This window comes from Electrona antarctica (assembly GCF_951216825.1).
Source record: "Electrona antarctica genome assembly, chromosome: 18".
Classification (NCBI taxonomy): domain Eukaryota; kingdom Metazoa; phylum Chordata; class Actinopteri; order Myctophiformes; family Myctophidae; genus Electrona; species Electrona antarctica.
In genome coordinates, this window is record NC_136799.1 from 42,272,920 (window position 1) to 42,281,044 (window position 8,125).

General features: G+C 44.3%; 1 protein-coding gene across 1 annotated transcript in view; it reads left to right on the plus strand.

Moving 5' to 3' along the window:
- LOC306942157 (serine/threonine-protein kinase VRK1-like) overlaps positions 1-8,125 on the plus strand; it is a 37,151-nt gene that overhangs the window by 26,806 nt on the left and 2,220 nt on the right. The gene's annotated exons all lie outside the window — the stretch shown is intronic.

The window sequence follows — 8,125 nt, forward strand, 5'->3', positions numbered from 1 at the left end:
GTATAGTTTTTCTGATGTTGGGTTCATAGGCATAGTTTTACTGATGTTATGTTTGGGCATAGTTGCAAAAAACGAGAATTGTCAATCACAGCGACTACTGGTCAATCACTGCGGGGCTTTCCTAGAACTGTGGTGGGATCCATATAATAACGCCACTTTGACACACAGGCCGGTTTTCTTCCACCGGCTGGAAGGGCAAACCGGTGACCTGATTATACCAGACGGCCTCTATCCCGGCTGTCACCAGCTCAGTGGCCTTGTGGTGTACATCAAGCTGCCTCGCGCTGCCGAAACGGGAGATGGGCTCCTGACCTGTTGGCCACATGACTCGTCATCGCCAAGACAATAGAACCTCCTGGAGACTCCTGTTCAGGCCTAAAGTTGGGTGGTGAGTGCTCTTATTTGATTCTCATTTGTGCAATGAATTGCACGCGTGCTACGAGCTTGTAGGTCTGCTATTTTTTGAAAAATCGAAGAACGACTGACAGAAACATAGTTTTTTCAGAAAACTGTCAGGATGTAGAAGACATTTTTAGAATCTGATCTGGGGTCTAAATGGGTTAACGTGGAACTGGATGGCAGCCCCTTCACTCTCCTGTCATGGCATTGCTCTGGAGGCTAGAGCAGACCACAGAGCAGTATGCTAAAAGCATTGCTCTGGAGGCTATAGCAGACCACAGAGCAGTATGCTAAAAGCATTGCTCTGGAGGCTATAGCAGACCACAGAGCAGTATGCTAAAAGCCCCTTCACTCTCCTGTCATTGCTCTGGAGGCTATAGCAGACCACAGAGCAGTATGCTAAAAGCCCCTTCACTCTCCTGTCATTGCTCTGGAGGCTATAGCAGACCACAGAGCAGTATGCTAAAAGCCTGACAACTAGTCGCAGAACAAGTACTTGGATTATTATTTTTAAGTAAAAGTAGCAATATCCCACAATGTCAAAGATAACTCTTGAAAAAAAGTACTTGAGTAAAAGTATTGGTAATCAACATACGTAGATGATAGATGATAATGATAGATGATACGTAGCTACAGTACCAATTACCAAAGTAAAAGTACTCAAAACTTTCCAAAATGTGTCGGACTGTTCAGAAGCGCACAGTGTCATTGTGATGCCACGTTGTGATCTTGTAAGTATAAAAGAGGGCCTTGTTTTGTAATCTAAATCTGCAAAGTAATTGGTAACTATAAAGCCGTCAGATAAATGTAGTGGAGTAACTGCAATATTTGCCCCTGGCATGTAAAAACAAACAAAAAAGAAGTAAATCAAGTGCTAGTATGAATAATAATGACTGACGTTTCGATCTTGCGATCTTCCTCAAAATGTTACTTATATATAGGGCGACTTCACCCATTTTCAACCTATCTTCATACAAGTAAGACGCGTAAACACGGGAAGTGAACAAAGTGTTGTGGCAGTCTGACACACACGTACACACACACACACACAGAGACCTCTGTATCATTCCAATTTCAGTTCGTATTGGTTTGCTCCCAATCTTTTGCCCTCTGGTGGCGGGCGGGTGGTGTTACAGCATGACACACACACACAGACACAGACAGACAGACAGTTTTGGCCAGCTTCTATAGTTAGTGCTCACTTAGTTCGCAATAATTGGTTCTCACTAATGTCCATGATGATATGGTATACTATTTCTACTCTAGTCGTTTTTCTTCCAAAAAAATTATAAATCATTTCTCTATTTCATTTTGTAGGCTATTAACGTGAAAGCAATGGCTTCTAGTTCTATTACAGCATGCTAACTTTCCAGGAATAGAAAGCCTGCAGTTTGTATTAGCTTGGATTCCCCATCGAAGATGTCACTGGTGGGCGGGCTTCTGATCTGTCCCCAGCCCTCCTCTGAAAGACAGAACGTGTAGACAAAAAGTTTACCATATAGTCATAAAGCATTAGCGAGGATCAACTCACTAATGAGTTATATGAAGATACGTGAAGTTGTTCCTGCCCATTCTGGGCAGGAACCCCTTTTGGTGTTAGCATTATGTTATGCTTTAGCTATTGAAAAATAGCAGATCTACAAGCTCATTGTGCGCCACCGAGTGGCGCGCTACGAGCTTGTAGGTCTGCTATTTTTGAAAAATCGAAGAACGACTGACATAGAAACATAGCTTTTTCAGAAAACTGTCAAAATGGGTTAACTGGTTCACAGCTAGATGGCGCCAGAGCTCTACCCCTGAAAGTGCCAGCCGTTTTTGAAAAAACGGTTCCGGTTCAAACCATCGTCAAACATCGTTCAAACATCCGCTACTGTTCTCACAGTGGTGGAGGAGACGTGAGCGGTCCGTGGAATAATAGTTTTTGGCACATCTAAGTCAAACTAAGCTCTAATCAAGCCCTGAATATCGCATTTTGAGCAGATTATGAGCCATAATGCACATAAAGACTAGAGTATTTTGGCCATGTTTAGGTAAACGTTACGGGCCATTAGCATACAATTCTAAATCATGCTAATTATATATTTTTTTCCGCTGGATTATGGGGAATAAAACAAATCTCGGGATGCCGGGCACGGCATCCATTGCAAAGGTAAATTAATCTCGGTTTCTCGGGCCCGGCGTCGATCCAGTTAAGTAGCCTCGGAGACCGCAGGTGTTTCGTTTTCAGGAGAAAAAGAAAAGCCTGGACAAACGAGCCACAGTGCCTGGTCTAGGAGTCGGCAGTGTTGATTTTGGCAGCAAATTTCGATCTTAGTTTTAGTGCTTTAGTGTCTAGTTTTAGTCTACTAATGTCATGCGATTTTAGTAGACTAAATCCACTGTGTGCTGGCTGGCTGGCTGGCTGGCACACACGCACGTTATTTGAACCACCACGCTCTGGAACCCTGGCCGAAGCATGTGAGGAGTAATTAGAACTGATGCCCATGGCCGCAAATTAACCAACGCCGTTTGGGGCAAATTATAGCGTTTTGTCTTTACTTCCTCCAACGTCGGATGAGAGAGAGAGAGAGAGAGCGAACGAGCGAGCGCTTGCAGGCTCAGACCCAGCCTGGCACAAGGCTACCGTGTAAGAGAGATAGATTTTGAATAAGCAAGCCTGGACGGCCGCTTCATTTCGACTTTTCTTTCTGTACTATAGCTTTTCTTTTTCTTCAAAATGGTTAAAGCTGTGAACTTTGTCACCACAAACCTCACACTAACCTCATGGTCGGAATCATGGGATGTTGGAATTATGAGCAGGGGGTCCCCCAGCCAAAATGACTGATGGTTAGAAACCCACTGGAGCTCTTGGGGCTCTCTAACAAATGGACCCATACTGGTCCACTTGGTTCAATTTGAAAATGTTTATAGGGTAGATAGGGCCAGAGATTAATAGCATGCATATTAAAGCGCCAAAACATAGTGAAATAATCATGTCCAATCTGTATGGTAGAGTATGTCAATAGAATATTTATTATACAATAAAGCAGGGGTTCTCAACCCGTGGGTCGTCAAATTATTTAAAAAAAAAAAAGCAAAATTGCAACTAAATGGCTGGAAAATGTTTACATATAGTACACATAGTACATGCATACACCTTCCCTAATGATTATATCTGGTTTCAGTATTTATTTATGGTGTATTGTGGTGTATTGTCTCTATTATTAAGGTTATTGTAGCAGTCAATTTATATTGGGGGTCGGGAGGGGGCAGGGCGGGGGTCCCGAGACATGGCCAAAGCATTTCCGGGGGGTCCCCGGCCAAAAACGTTGAGAACCCCTGCAATAGAGGGTATGTGCATGCATAAAGTGAGTTTAACATTGTTTAATGGAATCAGATAGGACTTTTCTGTTTGGATGTATGGGCTGTCAAGGCCAGAAAGTTGTTTGTTTTACTTTTTTTTGCCACTCAGTAGGCGTTCCCGCATAACTTCCAGGTATGATGATGATGTCACGCACATACCCTCTATTCGTGTGGATGTATTTTTTCTGCTCTTCTATGTCAAAGGTCATATTCACATTGAAACAGAAATAGTGGATGTCTCATTCATACAGGTTGAAGTGTAAAAAACACCTTGTTCTGATAAAGAATGGTGTCACTTTAGTAGTGTATCTCTGTAATATTCACGTTCGGTGTTGATGTAAGTCCTTATGACGTAAACAGTTTGAAGAAATGCAATTTACAGTAAAAAAAAAAGTTTGGAAACTTAAACTTCGTCCATTATTTCTCCACTTTAATAATACCAATTGGTAGTGTATGTTATATCATTGTAATCGTTGATTAGTCACCTTTACGTCGAGGTACAGATTGTAAGGATCAAGCATTCGTAGAATGAGCAACACAGCTAAACGTGTGTAGCTACTAGCGCCCCCCAGAAAATGTGCCAAAAGGTTCGTATTCAACCCTTGCCTTGAGTTGCTTAGTGGATTGGATGATTGTACTCTACCACAGTAATAGGCAAAAACAACACATATTGGCCATTTTTACACTTCATTAATTTTACACTCAGTGTTCGGGAACTCAGGGTGGACGATCCAAAAGCAGCCACAACACTGTGGCAGCTCCTACTCATGCTGGTAACCAACCTAGCCACATTTTGCTATGGGATTCCATTCCATTCCTCAACCAGGTTTTGTTGCAAGTCATCCAACGTGGTTCTGTTGGTCACTCTAGCACGTCCACGCTGGTCCCACAAGTGTTGGGTTGAGGTCTTGGACTCACGGCAGGCCATTCCATCCTCTCCACTCCCACATTCTGGAGGTACTCTGTGATGACCCTGGCTCTGTGGGGGCGAGCGTTGTCATCCTGGAGGATGGCATTAAGTCCCAGATTCTGAAGATATGGGATCCATATCCACTGGCTTCATAATCTCATCCCGATATCTCACTGCATTGAGATTGCCTTCAATGATGACAAGTTCTGTCTTGCCTGTGAGGGAGATACTGCCCCATACCATACCAAGGTTGTTGTTGTGGCTATACTGAGATCCCAAACACTGAATGTAAAATTAAAAATCACACCCGTGTGAAGTGAGGGGCACTCTTGAATGAATGAATGAATTTTATTTATATAGCACCTTTCCAGACATAAAGTGCTTTACAGACAGGTTAGAAACAACAATCATAAACAACATCAAGAACATCAGAAATAACAAAGCATCAGTCACATCAAAACACATTAAGGAAGTAAATATACAGGTATACATACACATATATATGTATACATATACATATATATGTATACACATATGTGGTTCAACTGTGGTTCAAGAGGTAGAGCAGGTCGTCCAATGATCCATGGGTCGGCGGTTCGAATCCCGGCTCCTCCTGTCTACATGTCGAAGTGTCCTTGGGCAAGACACTGAACCCCAAATTGCTCCCGATGTGCTGGTTGGTACCTTGCATGGCTTCCGCTGCAATCGGTGTATGAATGTGTGTGTGAATGGGTGAATGTAATGCACAATCTATGTAAAGCGCCTTGGATAAAGGCGCTATATAAATGTACCATTTACCATTTACATACACATAGGCCTACATACATATACACACATGTATATAAAACTGAATTAGGAAAAGCACTTGACATACAGGTGTATTTATTTTATAAATCCTAACCTCCTTTTCTGAAAATAAATATATTTTGTATGCCTAAAAATAAAATAAAAATACCATGTTGCTACTGTATATATCGTCCAAAACTGTTACTTTTCAGGACTCAATTTTTTTTTAGCAAAAGTAGATCTACAAGCTCAAAACGTGTCGACATTCAGGTTTGTAGATCTGCTACTTTTTATGCTTTTTGTGACGATGTTGTTGTATGATCAAGTGGGTGCTCATTTTACAGGGAAAAAAAGAAATAATAATAATAATCTGCAGGTCGACAAAAAGTATGACAAAGTGTAGGCTTGCCAGGTCTCAATGGGTGAAGGGACAGCCTTTACACAGAACCTCACAGGAGGGGGGGCGGAGAGAGAGCCATTGATTGAGCGTTGATGTGTTATCCAGTGGCCAACTTGGCGGGGGGGGGGGGTTGTTCCAGTTTGCCACGGTTGGCCTCGGAGCGACATGGCGGCGGAGCGCAAATTCCTCTCAGCAGTGGTCTAACCGCCGCTTTCGTCTCCCCTCCAGACTGCCCCGTGCTATGATACGGATGCCAACCCTGCCCCCCCCCCCCCCCCCCCCCCTAAAAAAAAAAAAAAAAAACTCAACCAACCAACCAACCCCAGCCCCGGGCCGAGCGCACCAATGGCTCCAGAACAGTTTACTCGGTTGGTGGGAATCCTGTGTTTGTGACAATTGTCAGTACTTTGGCGTCTCTGTGTGTGGGAGCTAGGGAGGGAGGGAGGGAGGGAGGGAGGGAGGGAGGGGGGATTCCAATAGGTCTCTCAAGTGGAATGTGAGGTTAAAAGTTGATGCGATCACGCAGTGTCCCCCGGAAAAGGAGTTGAGCAAAGTCGAGGACTTCTTTTGCGACGAGGCCACGGTGACATCCCGGGGTTCCATTTTGCATGTTTTCCGTGTTTTCTCACACTGAGGGTTGAAGTTAGCGGCCATCATGCTTCTCTTTCCAGCCAAGGCCAATCTTCATATACCTGCATGTAATTTATCAATTTGTATAATAAACTGAGTGTGTAGGCCTATACATCTGTACTTGCAGACTCCTGGGCTCAAAGTAGTTTATTTTTGACAACCTGTTTTGTGAGCAGTGTCAAGGGGGTCCTTCCTGTGTTTGCAGTGTACCTTCTCTTCCCCCGCACGCGCGCGCGCACACACACACACACACACACACACACACACACACACACACACACACACACACACACACACACACACACACACACACACACACACACCAGAATGTGCCGCTGCAATCATCTCAACCCCAAACTCCCCGTTTAAGTGCGACGGAAATGCAGCTCTCTCTCTCTCTCTCTCTCTCTCTCTCTCTCTCTCTCTCGGTGCAGTAATTTACCCCTCCCTCTCCGCGCACCAAAACAACTCCACTGTATCCTCTGCTCTTCTCTTGTCCCCAAAGACAAAACAAATATATACAAACAACACCAAAAAAGAAAAGAAAAATGCACACCCATTCCAGGTGTGTGTGGGGGGGATTGTGGGTACCGAAAAAGAAAGAGGCTATTTCAATGCAGTTACGGTACATTTGCCATTCTAGTTGTGGGTAAATATTAGAACGCAGCGGGGTGTCGGGCGAGGAGCCAGCCGGCGCGGCGGAGCTAAGACGGCGCGTCCTTATCGGTATTGTGTGGAGTTCTACAGCGCGCTCCTGCTGTTTGTAATCTGCAGCTGCCGCTGTGAGCGAAACTGGACAGCCATTTATTGTCGCAGCGGGAGGAGGCTTGACAAGAGAATGTTAAACACTCCGCTACCTGCAATTTTCCAAAAAGGCGATACACAGACATGATAAAAAATGTATGCACACGTTTAATTTCATGTTGGGTTTTTTTCATTTCTTTTCTATCATTTTTTTTCCTTTTTTTTCCCTACCCCAGGTAGGCTGGTGGGGGGAGAAGTATCAGAAGTATCGGAGACAATGACAAGCCATGGGAAGAATGAAGTAAACACCGTTCTTTTTTAAAAATGTTTGTTTGTGGCTTTCACCTTTTATTATTATTATTTTTTATAGAGGGATAGACATTATGGCTGACAAGAAATGGGGAGAGAGATGGGGGGGGGGTGACATGCACTAAAGGCCGTCGGGATCGGGAGTCGAACCTGCGGCACACTGCCAGACTGGACTAAACCAGCCAGGGCGCCTGGACCGCTGGGCCACGGCCCCAGGCCAACGCCGTTCTTTTAGTGTCATTCTGCTTCTGTTGATAGCTCAGATGTGTGTGTGTGTGTGTGTGTGTGTGTGTGTGTGTGTGTGTGTGTCTCTCTCTCTCTCTCTCTGTCGGGTGGGCGTATATCTATTCTACGTCCAAGCATAGACATGGTAACGCCCCGCCTGCCTCTGATTGGCCTACCATAGACATGGTAACGCCCCGTCTGCCTCTGATTGGCCTACCGACACTACAGAACACCGCTGGTCTCACCAGACTGTCCTCCGTCCGAGGTGGGAAATAATAAGAATGACAGCTTGGCACTTGTAGAAGAGGCAAACTAATATTGTTTATGCCGTTTGCTTTGATTGATTGATTGATTGATTGATTGATTGAACACGTATTTGT